This window comes from Pristiophorus japonicus, chromosome 14 (genome assembly GCF_044704955.1).
Source record: "Pristiophorus japonicus isolate sPriJap1 chromosome 14, sPriJap1.hap1, whole genome shotgun sequence".
Taxonomy (NCBI): domain Eukaryota; kingdom Metazoa; phylum Chordata; class Chondrichthyes; family Pristiophoridae; genus Pristiophorus; species Pristiophorus japonicus.
In genome coordinates this window covers 183,276,044-183,289,765 of record NC_091990.1, presented here as the reverse complement: position 1 = coordinate 183,289,765, position 13,722 = coordinate 183,276,044, and the positions used below count along the sequence as shown (strand labels likewise).

Sequence of the window (13,722 nt, the reverse complement as noted above, 5' to 3'; positions counted from 1 at the left end):
TAAGAACTCACTTTTCGAGTGGAAGCAAGTCTTCCTCGATTGAGGGACTGCCTATGATGATGTAGACGAAAAAGAAGAGGGAGCACGGACAAATCATGGGGGACTCCGAAGCGCAGAAGAAGAAGATATCAGAGATGCACCGGCTACAATCAGAAAGATATAAATGGAACCAAAGGAGAGAAGACTTGTGCTCCAGAACTAGCTGTACCTCTCGCCAAGCTGTTCCAGTACAGCTACAACACCGGCATCTATCTGACAATGTGGAAAACCGCCCAGGTACGTCCTGTCTACAAAAAGCAGGACAAATCCAATCCGGCCAATTACCACCCAAGCATTTTACTCTCAAATCATCAAAGTGGTGGAAGGTGTCGTCCACAGTGCTATCAAGCGGCACTTACCCACCAATACCCTGCTCACTGATGCCCAGTTTAGGTTCCGCCAGAAGCACTCTGCTCCAGACCTCATTACAGCCTTGGTCCAAACATGGACAAAAGAGCTGAATTCCAGGGGAGAGAGGAGAGTGACTGCCCTTGACATCAAGGCAGCATTTGACAGTGTGGCATGAAGGGGCCCAAGTAAAATTGTATGCAACTGTACAGGGTATTGGTGAGGCCGCACCTGGAGTACTGTGTGCAGTTTTGGTCACCTTACTCAAGGAAGGATATACTAGCTTTGGAGGGGGTACAGAGACGATTCACTTGGCTGATTCCGGAGATGAGAGGGTTACCTTATGACGATAGATTGAGCAGACTGGGTCTTTACTCGGAGTTCAGAAGGATGAGGGGTGATCTTATAGAAACATTTAAAATAATGAAAGGGATAGACAAGATCGAGGCAGAGAGGTTGTTTCCACTGGTCGGGGAGACTAGAACTAGGGGGCACAGCTTCAAAATACGGGGGAGCCAATTTAAAACCGAGTTGCGACGGAATTTCTTCTCCCAGAGGGTTGTGAATCTGTGGAATTCTCTGCCCAAGGAAGCAGTTGAGGCTAGCTCATTGAATGTATTCAAATCACAGATAGATAGATTTTTAACCAATAAGGGAATTAAGGGTTATGGGGAGCGGGCGGGTAAGTGGAGCCGAGTCCATGGCCAGATCAGCCATGATCTTGTTGAATGGCGGAGCAGGCTCGAGGGGCTAGATGGCCTACTCCTGTTCCTAATTCTTATGTTCTTATGTTATGTTCTTATATATGAATCAGTGGGAAAACTCTCCACTGTCTGGGGTCATACCTAGCACAAAGGAAGATGGTTGTGGTATTTGGAGGTCAATTACCACAGCACCAGGACATTACTGCAGGAGTTCCTCAGGGCAGTGTCCTCGGCCCAACCATCTTCAGCTGCTTCATCAATTACCTTCCCTCCATCATTAGGGCAGAAGTAGGGATGTTTATTGATGATGGGACAGTGTTCAGTGCCATTCGCAACTCCTCAGATAATGAAGCAGTCAATGCCCACATACAGCAAGACCTGGATGACATTCAGGCTTGGGCTGATTAAGTGGCAAGTAACAGCCACACAAGTGCCAGGCAATGACTATCTCCAATAAGCTAGAGTCGAACCACCACCCCATGACATTCAACAACATTACCATCACCGAATCCCCCACCATCAACATCCTGTGGGTCACCTTTCACCAGAAATTTAACTGGGCCAGCCACAAATACTGTGGCAACAAGAACCGGTCAGAGGCTGGCTATTCTGAGGTGAGTGTCTCACCTCCGGACTCCCCAAAGCCTTTCCACCATCTATAAAAAAGGTACAAGTCAGGAGTGTGATGAAATACTCCTCACTTGCCTGGATTAGTGCAGATCCAACAACATCCACGACAAATCAGCTGCTTGGTGGATGGAGTGTCAACCTCCACAACAAACATTCACTCCCCGATCACCAACGTACCGTGGCTGCAGTATGCACCATCGACAACATACATTGCAGCAACTCGTCAAGGCTTCTTCGGCAGTACCTCCCAAGCCCATGGCCTCTACCACCGAGAAGGACAAGGGCAGCAGGCGTATGGGAACAAGACCACCTCCACGTTCCCCTCCAAGTCACGCACCATCTCGACTTGGAAATATATCGCCGTTCCTTCATAGTCGCTGGATCAAAATCCTACAACTCCCTCTCCAACAGCACTGTGAAAGTACCTTCACCACACCGACTACAGCAGTTCAAGGCAGCGGCTCAGCACCATCTTCTCAAGGGCAATTATGGGTTGGGCAATAAATGCTGGCCTTGCCAGCGACCCCCACATCCCATGAACAAATTTTTAATAAAGGATCTCCGAGCTGGACAACGGAGGAGAGATGTTGGAGATGGCTGGTGCAGTTAACCATCTCAAAGGCTACCGAGAGGTTGAGGAGGCAGAGAAGGAAAAATCCACCAGTCAATAACGAATCATAATTTTACATCTTAATGCAACAACCAGTTTAGAATGATATTGAAGTCTTGGAACAGGGTTACAAATGTACTTCAGAACAAAATACAACATCTGGGAAGGAATCAGAAATGAGTTAAGAGAGCTGCCAATTAAGTACTGAGGGCTGGATTTTCGGCTTTTTGTGTTTGCGCCAGTACGCGGGCGCAATTCGCGGCGGTTTTAAAAATTTAGCGGCGGGTTAGTGCTCGAGCATGCAACTTTCGCCAAATGAAAGTTCATGAGGAGCCTTAACGCTAACTCTGGTGGTGCACCACACCAAGTACGCGCCCCGAGGCGAAAGTTCGGTCGTTAAAAAATGTTTTTTCTTCCCGCGTTTCTGGTCTGCTGTCCAATCGCAAACGCTAATTGCAAGGCGTGACCGCGTGCATGCGCAGTACACCCATGGCTGAATCAGCCATTTTACATTGGGATTTTCATGATGGACAACGAGGAATCAAGACAGGCGATTCAGCCAGGAGGCTAAAATAACTCTAATGGGGGCTGTGGAGAAGGTGGCCGGAGTTACATCATAGGGGTGGATCAAGACCACTGCCATTAATTTTAAAGTGCATTTGGAGGGAAATCGTTGAGAAGGTCGCTGCATCAGACATTGATCAGGAGTGGCACACAGTGCCGAAAAAAGTTTAGAATAGAATTTTAATTCATGCACTCCTTCATTACTTCAATTATAAATCTGACACACTATTTCTCATGCTTTTGGTGCCCGTCAGCACTCTGTGGGTTGCCTCCTAAAACGCATGACACATCGGTAGGTTTAGTGTGGCCCCCCGAGTTGCCATGAATGATCTTTACGCATTATTAAGATTGCTTTCTGAGGTCTCATAAGATGTCTCCGCACTTGGATGTCCTCCTGATGCACCACATGCAACTTTCAAGTCCATTAAACAGAGGACTGTATTACACTCAGACAGTGTGCTATTCAGGAGGTTGGAAGCGGCAAGGTCCAGAGGTCAAAAGCGGAGAGAAGAGGATGGACGAGGCAAGGAGCAGCGGAGAGGTCAGAGCCCAGAGGTGGAGCAGGGTGGACAAGACCAAGGGAAGGCACAGCACAGGCCAATAGTGGGGCTCACATTGCGTGCTATGAATTCCATGGAGGAGGAAGGGCGGGCAGTATGAGTATGTTTGAGTTTGTGTGTATGTATGAGCACATCCAGCGGAGCCTGGTTTCCAGTCGTCTTGGATTCCCTTGCCACTGGACCAATACCTTGCTCCGACAAGCCCGTGTGGTGGCTGGTGTGCAACGGCCACCCCACGTTAAAAGAATTCATGCACAGGCATCTTCCACCATTTAAAATTAGTTTATCAATCACCTGAGTGCTCATTTTTAGCGTGGAAGCAAGTCATTCTCGAACCCGAGGGACTGCCTATGATGATGATGATGCAATAAGTGCTTTGGTGGTGACCTGTGCCACAAGAGCAGATAGACCCTCTTGTAACCATTTCCATTTTCATCTTTGCAGGCCAAGAAGTCACAGAATCGGCGTGAGCAGTGCAGACAGGCTGTGGTCCACCTCAGACCCTGCCACTCACCGACATTGAAGAACAAGTGGCGGGCCTCATCGGCGTCTTGGGTCAGGCATCTGCCACTGCGGGTGCTGACCTCTGCTCGGAAAGTGAGGGCAAGTCCTGCACACTCCCTGGGATGGGTTGGGGTAATGTTATGCAGTGTCTCTGGACTAGATATAATGGAGTAGCAGGGGTCCTTCAAATGAGCCTGTGCTATGCGACCTTCCTCATGCCCCCTCCTCTGCTGCTTTCTACTTTCAGATGAGCAGCCATAGCATCTCTCGGAAACACTGCACGTCAACCCATCGTCTGGAGGAGGAGCTGCAATGCACCCGTTTTACCACCGGCACTCATCTCGTCTGAGGAGGAGGTGACTTTCTCAGGGTTTGACAACTTTCAGGCTCCTGGGACTAGTGGCATGCAGCAACGCAGTTCTGGGGTTGAATCCCGTACGCCATCACTCGAGGGCGAGTCGGCAAAGTTGGTTTGCTGACAGATAGGCAGACGTGGAACTGGACATGGTGGGAATGTCCAGGGAGAGCATCCAGGTCAGCCGTCGGCTCCTTGATGCCTTGGGTATGATTCCCATGAGCATAGACAGTCTTACAGCGACCATTATGGAGGTAGGGCCGCAGATTGCCGGTGCGAGCCATGAAACCTGTGAGGCCATGAATACCCACACGAGGCTGGTGGTCTCCATCAGTGACACTGGAGTCCCAGAGTGTGGCGTGAACCCTTGCAGAATATGGCACATCACAGGCACAAGTTTTGCTTCAGCTTGGGCAGGTGATGAAGTCCATAAACCCTCCCACCATACTCTCTGCGTTCCCCTCTGTCTCACCCAAACCAAAACCACCTGTGACTGGCGATGCCGATGAAGAGGCTCGCCAGTCACATGTCGGGCCTTCCACATGTCGAGCTGGTTCAGTGTGTCCCTAGGCAGCATCTCCATTGTCTCTCACCCCAACACTGGCAACCTAGCTGCACGCCATCTTGGTACCATTTGGGTTAGGAACAGCAAGCAAAGGAGAGGGATAAGGAGAAGGGAGTCAAAAGCCGGTGGTAAGAAATAGTGGGGCAGGGGTAGCAGCATTATGTTGCTGATGTTGGATGCATCCTCTGTTTCTGGTAGCATGACGATGATGTTCGAGATTAGATTGTTGAATGATCACACTACTGGATGCAGCTAATTTATGTTATTTTATTAAAGTTTCACCATTAAGTTGACAGAGTTTACAATATTTAATAAATTATTTTGTTCGCCGTAACCATTCCTGTGCAGTGTCTCATTTGCAGAATAAGAGGGGAAATAGTCAACATGGTGGGATAGAATGGCCAGGCAACGCTCAAATGTGCTCTTCCCTCTTCAAGCAAAGCAGTGAATTATGAGCTACGAAAGCAAGACTTTTTCAGCGGTGAAACTGCCACGATGCCTTCCCTGTAGTTGTGGTTGGGGTGGTGCGTTCCTCTTGTGTGTGTCTCTCTCTCTCTCTCTCTCTCTCTCTCTCTCTGGGTGTCTGTCTCTCTCTCTCTCTCTCTCTGTCTCTCTCGCTCGAGGTGGTGCTGCAATCCACATTGGCAATTCCTGTCTAAGTTGTGCAGCACACCACAACGAACTGCCGAAGAGAGTATTATAGGCAGCCTCCAGAGTGGTCCAGGCGTCGGAAGCGCAACTTCAGCGCTCCAAATGTCTGTTTGACGATGTTGCGTGTGGCTGTATGGCTCTCATTATAGCGATGCTCGGCTTCTGCCTGAGGGTTCCGGAAAGGGGCCATGAGCCAGGTGGCGAGGCCGTAACCTTTGTCCCCGAGCATCCAGCTCTGGCCTTGCGGTTAATGCTGAAACATGCGTGAGACACTGCTCTCACGCAAGATGAAAGCACCATGGATGCTCCCTGGATATTGGGCATTGACTGCCAAGATGCGCTGAGTATGGTCGCAGACAATCTGTACGTTCATGGAGTGGAATCCCTTTTGGTTTTAGTAAACCTCTGGGTTCTCTAAAGGTCCTGGCAGGGCGATGTGCATCGAGTCAATGGCACCCTGAACCTTGGGGAAGCCAGCAAGTCGTCCAAAATCTGCAGCCCTTTCATTTTTTGTCTCCTTGGCCATTGGGAAGTTTATGAAGTCCATCCTGTGTGCGTACAGTGCAGTAGTCACCTGGTGAATGCAGCAATATGTAGCATGCTGTGAGATGGAGCATATGTCTTCCACTGATGCCTGAAAGGAGCCGGTGGCATAGAAGGCAAGTGCCACAGTCAGTTTCACCTCAACGGGCAGTGCAGTCCTGCTGCCGCTGGTAGGCTGTAGGTCTGCCTGTATGAGCTGGCATCTCTCTGACCACCTCTTTTGGAAGCGCAGCCTTCTAACGCACTGTGCCTCAGAGAGCTGCAGGTCGGAGCGATGTTCCCTGTAAACTCTTGGGGGGGGGGGGGGCGGAGGTAAGTCCTCCGCCCCATACATCTGCGACCTCTTCGATTACGTCGAAAATGATCAATAAGCCTTCTTCCAGCTCGACGCCATACGAATATAGCAGCCAGGATTACTGGCTGCTGACATAGTATGGCCCCCACCTTTTAAAAATGTCCTTAAAAACAAACTAGAAACTCACAAAACTTCACAATCAAAAGTATGCAATAAGGCAGCTTTCTTCTCCCAATGCTTTTAAATCACTCAACTGCAACTTTCTCCTCCGTTGGTGCGCCCTGGGTCCAACAGGTTTCTCTTGGCGGGTTCCCGGGCAGACGCTAAATCGGGCAAAATGTTCCAAAATTCCACCCAGGGCGCTAGCACCACTGCAAAACCATTGCCGAAAATTCCATCCGGGCGCAAAACCTTGGGCGCCTCATTTCACGCCCAAAAGTGTCACTTTTGCGCCCTGCCGAGGCACTAAATGGGGCTCAAATGAGCCAAAAATCCAGCCCATCGTGCTCTGTGACACAAAGTGACAGACCAATTATCATCCCAGTTTCTACCCTTGGTCTGTGCTGAGCTAACTAATTTTAGTCAGCAGGGTGATGGGTACGACCACTGGCCTCAATATCTCGTGTAGGAAATGGAAGCGGTGTGCATTAAATGAGCAGTTCGGTGAGTTCAACGGAATTGTGTTGATGAAAAAAACAATAAGCCTTGCATTTAAAGTGATTTTGCATGACTTCAGGACATCCCAAAACGCTTTACAGCCAAATAAGTTCTTTTTGAAGTGCAGTCACCATTAGAATGTAGGAAATGTAGAAGCCAATTTGCACACAGCAAGCTCCCACAAATAGCAATGTGATAATGACCAGATAATCTGTATTTTAGGAATGTTGATTGAGGGATAAATATTGGCCAGGACACTGGGGAGAACTCCCCTGCTCATTTTGAAAATAGTGCCACGAGATCTTTCACATCCACCCGAGCGGGCGAAAGGGGCCTCGGTTTAATGCCTCATCTGAAAAACGACACCTCCAACAGTGCAGCACTTCATCAGTACTGCCCTAGAATGTCAGCTGAGATTTTGAGCTCAGGTCTCTGGAATGGGACTAAAACTCACAACCTTTAGTTGAAACTATTCATAACTTGTATTTATACAGTACCTTTTATGTTCTCAGGACTCCCTAAAATGCTTCACAGCCAATGAAGACGTGTACTCACTGCTGTGTGGGCAAATGTCGCAGCTAAACTGCACTCAGCAAGGTCTCACAAAAAGCAATGGCATAAATGACCAGTTATTCTGTTTTTGGTGATGTTGGTTGAGGGATGACACCAGGAGAACTCCCTCTCCTTTGAAAATGCGCCATGGGATCCCGCTGATCAAACCGAACAGGCAGACTGGTCCAGAGTTCAATATCTCATCAAAGAGAAGGACTCTCCTGCATGCAGCATCCCTCAAAATGAAGCTGACATGCCAATCTAGATTGTGTTCAAGTTCTGAAGTGAAGCTTAAACCCATGACCTTCTGACTCAAAGGCAAGAACGCTGCCACTGTGCCAACTGACACTTTAAGATACAATTGAAACAGAAATTGCTATTTGGTTCAACATGAAATGATACAGCATAGGAGGCGGCCATTTGGCCCCTTGTGCCTGTGACAGCTCTTTGAAAGAGCTTGCCAATAAGTCCCTCACCCCTGCTCGTTCCCTTTAGCCTTGCAAATCCTCCGCCCCCCCCACTTGAACTTATCCAATTCCCTTTTGAAAGTTACTATTGAATCTGTTTCCACCACCCTTTCAGGCAGCGCAATCCAGTTCATGAAAACTTACTGCATACATTTTCTGTCCCCCTCACGTTGTGTCTGGTCCTTTTATCAATTACCTTAAATCTGTGGCATCTGGCAACAGTTTCTCTTTATTTACTCTCTCAAAACCTTTCCTGAATTTGGACACCTCTATCAAATCTCCCCTGAACCTTCTCTGCTTTATAATGTTGATATATTAACAATGTAAAATGTTCAATGCAACTCTCAATGAATCACATGCGTTTTCTCTATCCCTGTCCTAGTTTTCCATCACTTCTAACTTCATCATTCATTCAATGGCAGTTGAAAGATCCACTGGCAGCAACAGCCCATGATAACCATGTCCCTTATATCATTCTCCTCGAACAATAACACAACTTGCAACATGAAATATACTATCTGCATTCATGCATCATGTCCAGGTAGTACAGAGATGACAAATTCATGGAGGATTATAAAGCTGAACACTAAATTTGGTAACTTTTCAAACATAAATACTATTATAGTTATAATATCCACAAAAGCTGAAGAATCAATTTTTTTGGGGTGGGGTGGGGGGGTGAGAAAGAGGCTAAAATAGAAAAAGGAGTTGAATTAAAACAAATGAAAAGAGAGCGTATAAACTGCTCTCTTGTGCAAGCCAACACTGCAAACTCAAAAATTATGTCCATTCTTTCCAAAAAAATACCTCTCGCTCATCACATCAGACAAATGAACTCTGATCAATTGATCAAGATGGAAAAAAAATTATGTTATTCACCTATTCTTCTCTTCAGTATACAAGCTCTGTTCCTGTGCCCATTCCATATAATGACAAATGAAAGGTTAATTGATCCGCACATAATCTTGTCTTTATTTCACAATTTTACTCCACATATCATCTAACTTTTACAGGTGTTTTGCTCACTATTGTTTTAAACAGGGGGCAAGCTCTCAGCTATAAATAGGATTTTAACACACATTTCACAGATCATATTGTCACAATACTTAACAAAATAATTAAATGTAAGCTTTTGAGCAATGTACAAATCTACATCTCGTCCGTGATAGTATGTAACTTCTACAGCAGTGTAGCATCTATTACCAAAATTTCTGTTGATGCTAGTGAAAGAAAAGAGATTCTATTCAGCACACACAACCCATTCAAGAGTATCACCCGATGTAAAGGAGAAATATGCTGATGTTTATATGGAGCTTGCTCCCACTGGTTGAGAAACAGAACGTAACAAATAAATGCTGACAAAGTAGTTGAAAATATTTTCATAAAAAAAGGAAAAACCAGACAATGTCAGTTCAACAACAGCTTCCTGTGTAAAACGTTCAAAACTTTAGGGAAATCAGTATTTGAAGTACTCACAATTCTTCCTTCTTACCAATTTCCCTCTCTCTGCTCCTGGTCATGAGGGTATCTGAACTACTTCTCCATGGTCATTTGATGCCTTCCAGTATCTCTTTCAATTGGCCAATGAGCATCAACAGGAAATGTCAACAGGCTATCCAATCCATTGGTCATCACCAAGAGTCCCAAAACTGTCACCACCAAAAACTACACACGTCCTTCTCGCAGGTGGCCTTGGACAGAAATCTGATGGAGCCATTAGCTGATTTGCCCCATCACACTGCAGGCCAGTGGCAACACCCCTACTGCAACTAAAGCTTAAATTTAATAACTCAGCATAAACCAAGAAGTAAACATGGGATCTTAACAGATTGCAGGGGTCAGTTACTTACTGGATAATTCATAAAGTCACCAAAGATCTATAATTAAGCTTCTCACAGTGTTCAATCTTTGTCAATAAAAGGAGTATTTGTTCAAAATCAAAACTACTATACATTAAAAAGGCCAAAGCCGATTCTTTGAACAGTTCTGTTGTTGCCCCTTTCTTATCTGGTAAAATGTTGTATGTAACAACAAGCATTTGGAAAGTGTCTTTAACAGAGTAAAATGTCCCAAGGCGATTCACAGGAGCGCTGTCAAAATAAATTTGACACCAAGCCACATAAGGAGATAGAGATGTATGATCAAAAGCTCGGTCAAAGAGGTATGTTTTAAGGAGTGTATTTCAGGAGAGGTGTAGCGAAGCTTAGAGGGGGAATTCCTGAGCGTCAGACCTGGGCAGCTGAAGGCATGGCTACCAATGGTGGAGCAATTAAAATCTAGATGTGCGAGAGGTCAGAATTGGGGGAATGCAGAGATCTCAGAGAGTTGTAAGGCTGGAGGAGATTAGCGATAAGGAAGGGAGAGGTCCTAGAGGGATTTAAAAATAAGGATGAGAGTTTTAGAATCGAGGCATTGCTTAACCAGGAGCCACTGTAAGTCAGCAAGCATGGGGTGATGGGTGAACGGGACTTGGTGCGAGTTAGGACACGGGCAGCAGAGTTTTGGATAAGCTCAAGTTTATGTAGGGTGGAAGATGAGAGGTCGACCAGGACAGCATTGCAATAGCCAAGTCTGGAGGCAACAAAGGCATGGACGAGGGTTTCAGCAGCAGATGAGCGGAGGCAGGGCAGAGTTGGGCGATGCTACAGAGTTCCAAACTTCGAACACCCTGTGTGTGTCGGAGTGTTTCCTAATTTCACTCTCGAAAAGATCTGGCTGTAATTTTTGGACGATGCCCCCTAGTCCCAGAATCCCCAACCAGCAGAAATAGGGTAGATAGAGAGAAGCTATCTGTTCCCCTTAAGACCTTGAAAACTTCGATCAGATCACCCCTTAACCGTCTAAATTCAAGGGCATACAACCTTAATTTGTCTAATCTCTCCTCGTAACTTAACCCTTGAAGTCGGGTATCATTCTGGTAAACCTATGCTGCACTCCCTCCAAGGCCAATATATCCTCACCAAGATGTGGAGCCCACAATTGTTCATAGTATTCCAGGTGCGGTCGAACCAGGGTTTTATATAGCTGCAGCATTACTTCTACCCCCTTATATTCTAGTCCTCCAGATATAAAGGCCAACATTCCATTAGCCTTTTTGATTAAAATGTCATGAACAGGTACAGAAATTAATGATCGATGTGCATTGACCGCAACGGTTTTTATCCTTTCACCATTTAGAAAGTACCCTGTTGCATCTTTTTTAGGTCCAAAGGGGACTACCTCACATTTACCACAGTTTTGCCCAATTAATCTGTCGATATCCATTTGTAATTTTATGCTTCCATCTCCAATGCCTATCATTCCTCCAATCTTTGTGTCTTTGGCAAACCTGGAATATTGTGTTCAGTTTTGGTCTCCTAATCTGAGGAAGGACATTTTTGCTATTGAGTGCAGCGAAGGTTCACCAGACTGATTCCCGGGATGGCAGGACTGACATATGAGGGGAGACTGGATTGTCTGGGCCTTTATACACTGGAGTTTAGAAGGATGAGAGGGGATCTCATAGAAACATATAACATTCTGACAGGACTGGACAGGCTAGATGCAGGAAGAATGTTCCCAATGTTGGGGAAGTCCAGAACCAGGGGACACAGTCAAAGGATAAGGGGTAAGCCATTTAGGACTGAGATGAGGAGAAACTTCTTCACTCAGAGTTATTAACGTGTGGAATTCTCTACCGCAGAGAGTTGTTGATGCCAGTTCATTGGATATATTCAAGAGGGAGCTAGTTATAGCCCTTATGGGATCAAGGGGTATGGAGAGAAAGCAGGAAAGGGGTTCTGAGGTGAATGATCAGCCATGATCTTATTGAATGGTGGTGCAGGCTCGAAGGGCCGAATGGCCTACTCCTGCACCTATTTTCTATGTTTCTATGACACTGAAAAGATAAATGGGGAATGTACATACCCCATAATTGGCACTGAAGTTGAAAGAGATCAAGGAGTCTTCATAGACTTGACATTCAACATGTCCAACCAATGCAGAGCAGCAATCAACAAGGCCAATAAAATGTTGAACTAATGAAAGCACAACAGTAGAATAAAAGTCAGAGGAAGTCATGATCGACAGTGGTTTGGGTGAGATTAAAACTTGGAGTACTGTATCCAGTTCTCATCACCAAGCCACAAAGCAGATAGTCATTAAAAAGAACTATGATGCTAAGCCATAGTATTAAAGAGATCTGAATTAAGAGGAACGGCTGGGTTTTTTAGACTTGAAAGAAGGCTTGAAAGGAGGGGCAACAGATTTGGAAATGGTAAATTCAGAAAATTACTTTAAGAGTAAAGTGCAGGAGACTCAAACTCGCAAAAAGCAAATTCTTCACAGGGAAACAGATCATGGAATGGACTCCCCAATAATTATAGTGGAGGAGAAATGGACGGATTCATTAAACAAATAATTGCATGCTGGAAGAGGAGCTCTCAGAAAGAATGAAAGTAAGATGGGTTGACTGATCTTTCTCGCGTCCATTATTGTCTGGGGCACAGTGTACGGTCTCGCAAACTTCACAAAATAACTTGCAGAAATAAGCCGTCAGTTTTTTTTTCCCCCTGAATATTTGTGAAGCAGCAGTTTTCTCCCGCTCAATGCAAGCGGGGCCGGGCCGGGCCGCTCCGGGCCACTCGGACCACTCGGACCGGGCCGCTCGGACCACTCGGACCGGCTGGCCCTTGGCAGGGGAACGGACAGCTTCACACTGGGAAACTGACTGGATGTGCAGATGTTGAAGCCCGGCCGAAACCCGAGCACAGATAGAACTTGATGTGGTGAGAATATTAAAGCGATGATGGAGTTTACACAGATACAGCGGGGGGGGGGTTATAACACAATCCTGTCCATTTAGGCGGAGGAAGGCCCGGGAGCCGGGCCGTTTCCTGATGCGCTTTTCAGGAACACGAGCAAGGCCGAGACAACAACAAAAGCCGGCTCTAGGCCGCGGCCCCGCGGATCGCAGCCTCCCGCGGCCGGCACAGGGCACTGTGGGGAGCGGGGGGGGGCGCGCGTTTACTGCACCTGGTGCCGGGCCCGGGGAGGAGCGAGAGGCCCGTGTCCCGTGTCCCGTGTCCCGCTCTCTCGCTCACTGTGTGCCGGCTCCGCCTCACTCGCTCTCTCCGGCTGACGTGGAACTGCCGCCGCGGAGACGGACGGGTCGCCGAGCAGGCGCACTGACACTCCCCTGCCAGCCACGTCACGCGGACACGCCCCCCCTGCCAGGCACGTCACACGGACACGCCCCCCTGCCAGCCACGTCACGCGGACACGCCCCCCTGCCATCCCACGTCACACGGACACGCCCCCCTGCCAATCCACGTCACACGGACACGCCCCCCTGCCAGTCACGTCACACGGACACGCCCCCTGCCATTCACGTCACACGGACACGCCCCCTTGCCAGGCACGTCACACGGACACGCCCCCTGCCAGTCACGTCATACTGACACGCCCCTGCCATCACGTCACACGGACACGCCCCCTGCCAGTCACGTCACGCGGACACGCCCCCCTGCCAGCCACGTCACACTCCCTCCTGTATTGTGACTGGGAATGGGCCCAGTCAGGGCCTGAGCCCAGGGGCCGGGAATGACAACCCATTCTCCCTGTACCTGTGTTGGTCGAGTGCCTCACTCTTTTGCTGTCGCTCAAATCAGGATCCCCCAGTGGTCTGATGTTAAAATGTA

At 47.6% G+C, this 13,722-nt stretch overlaps 1 protein-coding gene across 1 annotated transcript in view; it reads right to left on the bottom strand.

The window, feature by feature from the left end:
- copb1 (COPI coat complex subunit beta 1) overlaps nucleotides 1-13,245 on the bottom strand; it is a 61,608-nt gene extending 48,363 nt beyond the window's left edge. Inside the window, exon 1 of the mRNA XM_070899938.1 lies at nucleotides 13,058-13,245. The gene's annotated coding sequence lies outside the window, so the exon portion shown is untranslated. The remainder of the gene's footprint in view (nucleotides 1-13,057) is intronic.
- Between the last annotated feature and the right edge of the window lie 477 nt (nucleotides 13,246-13,722).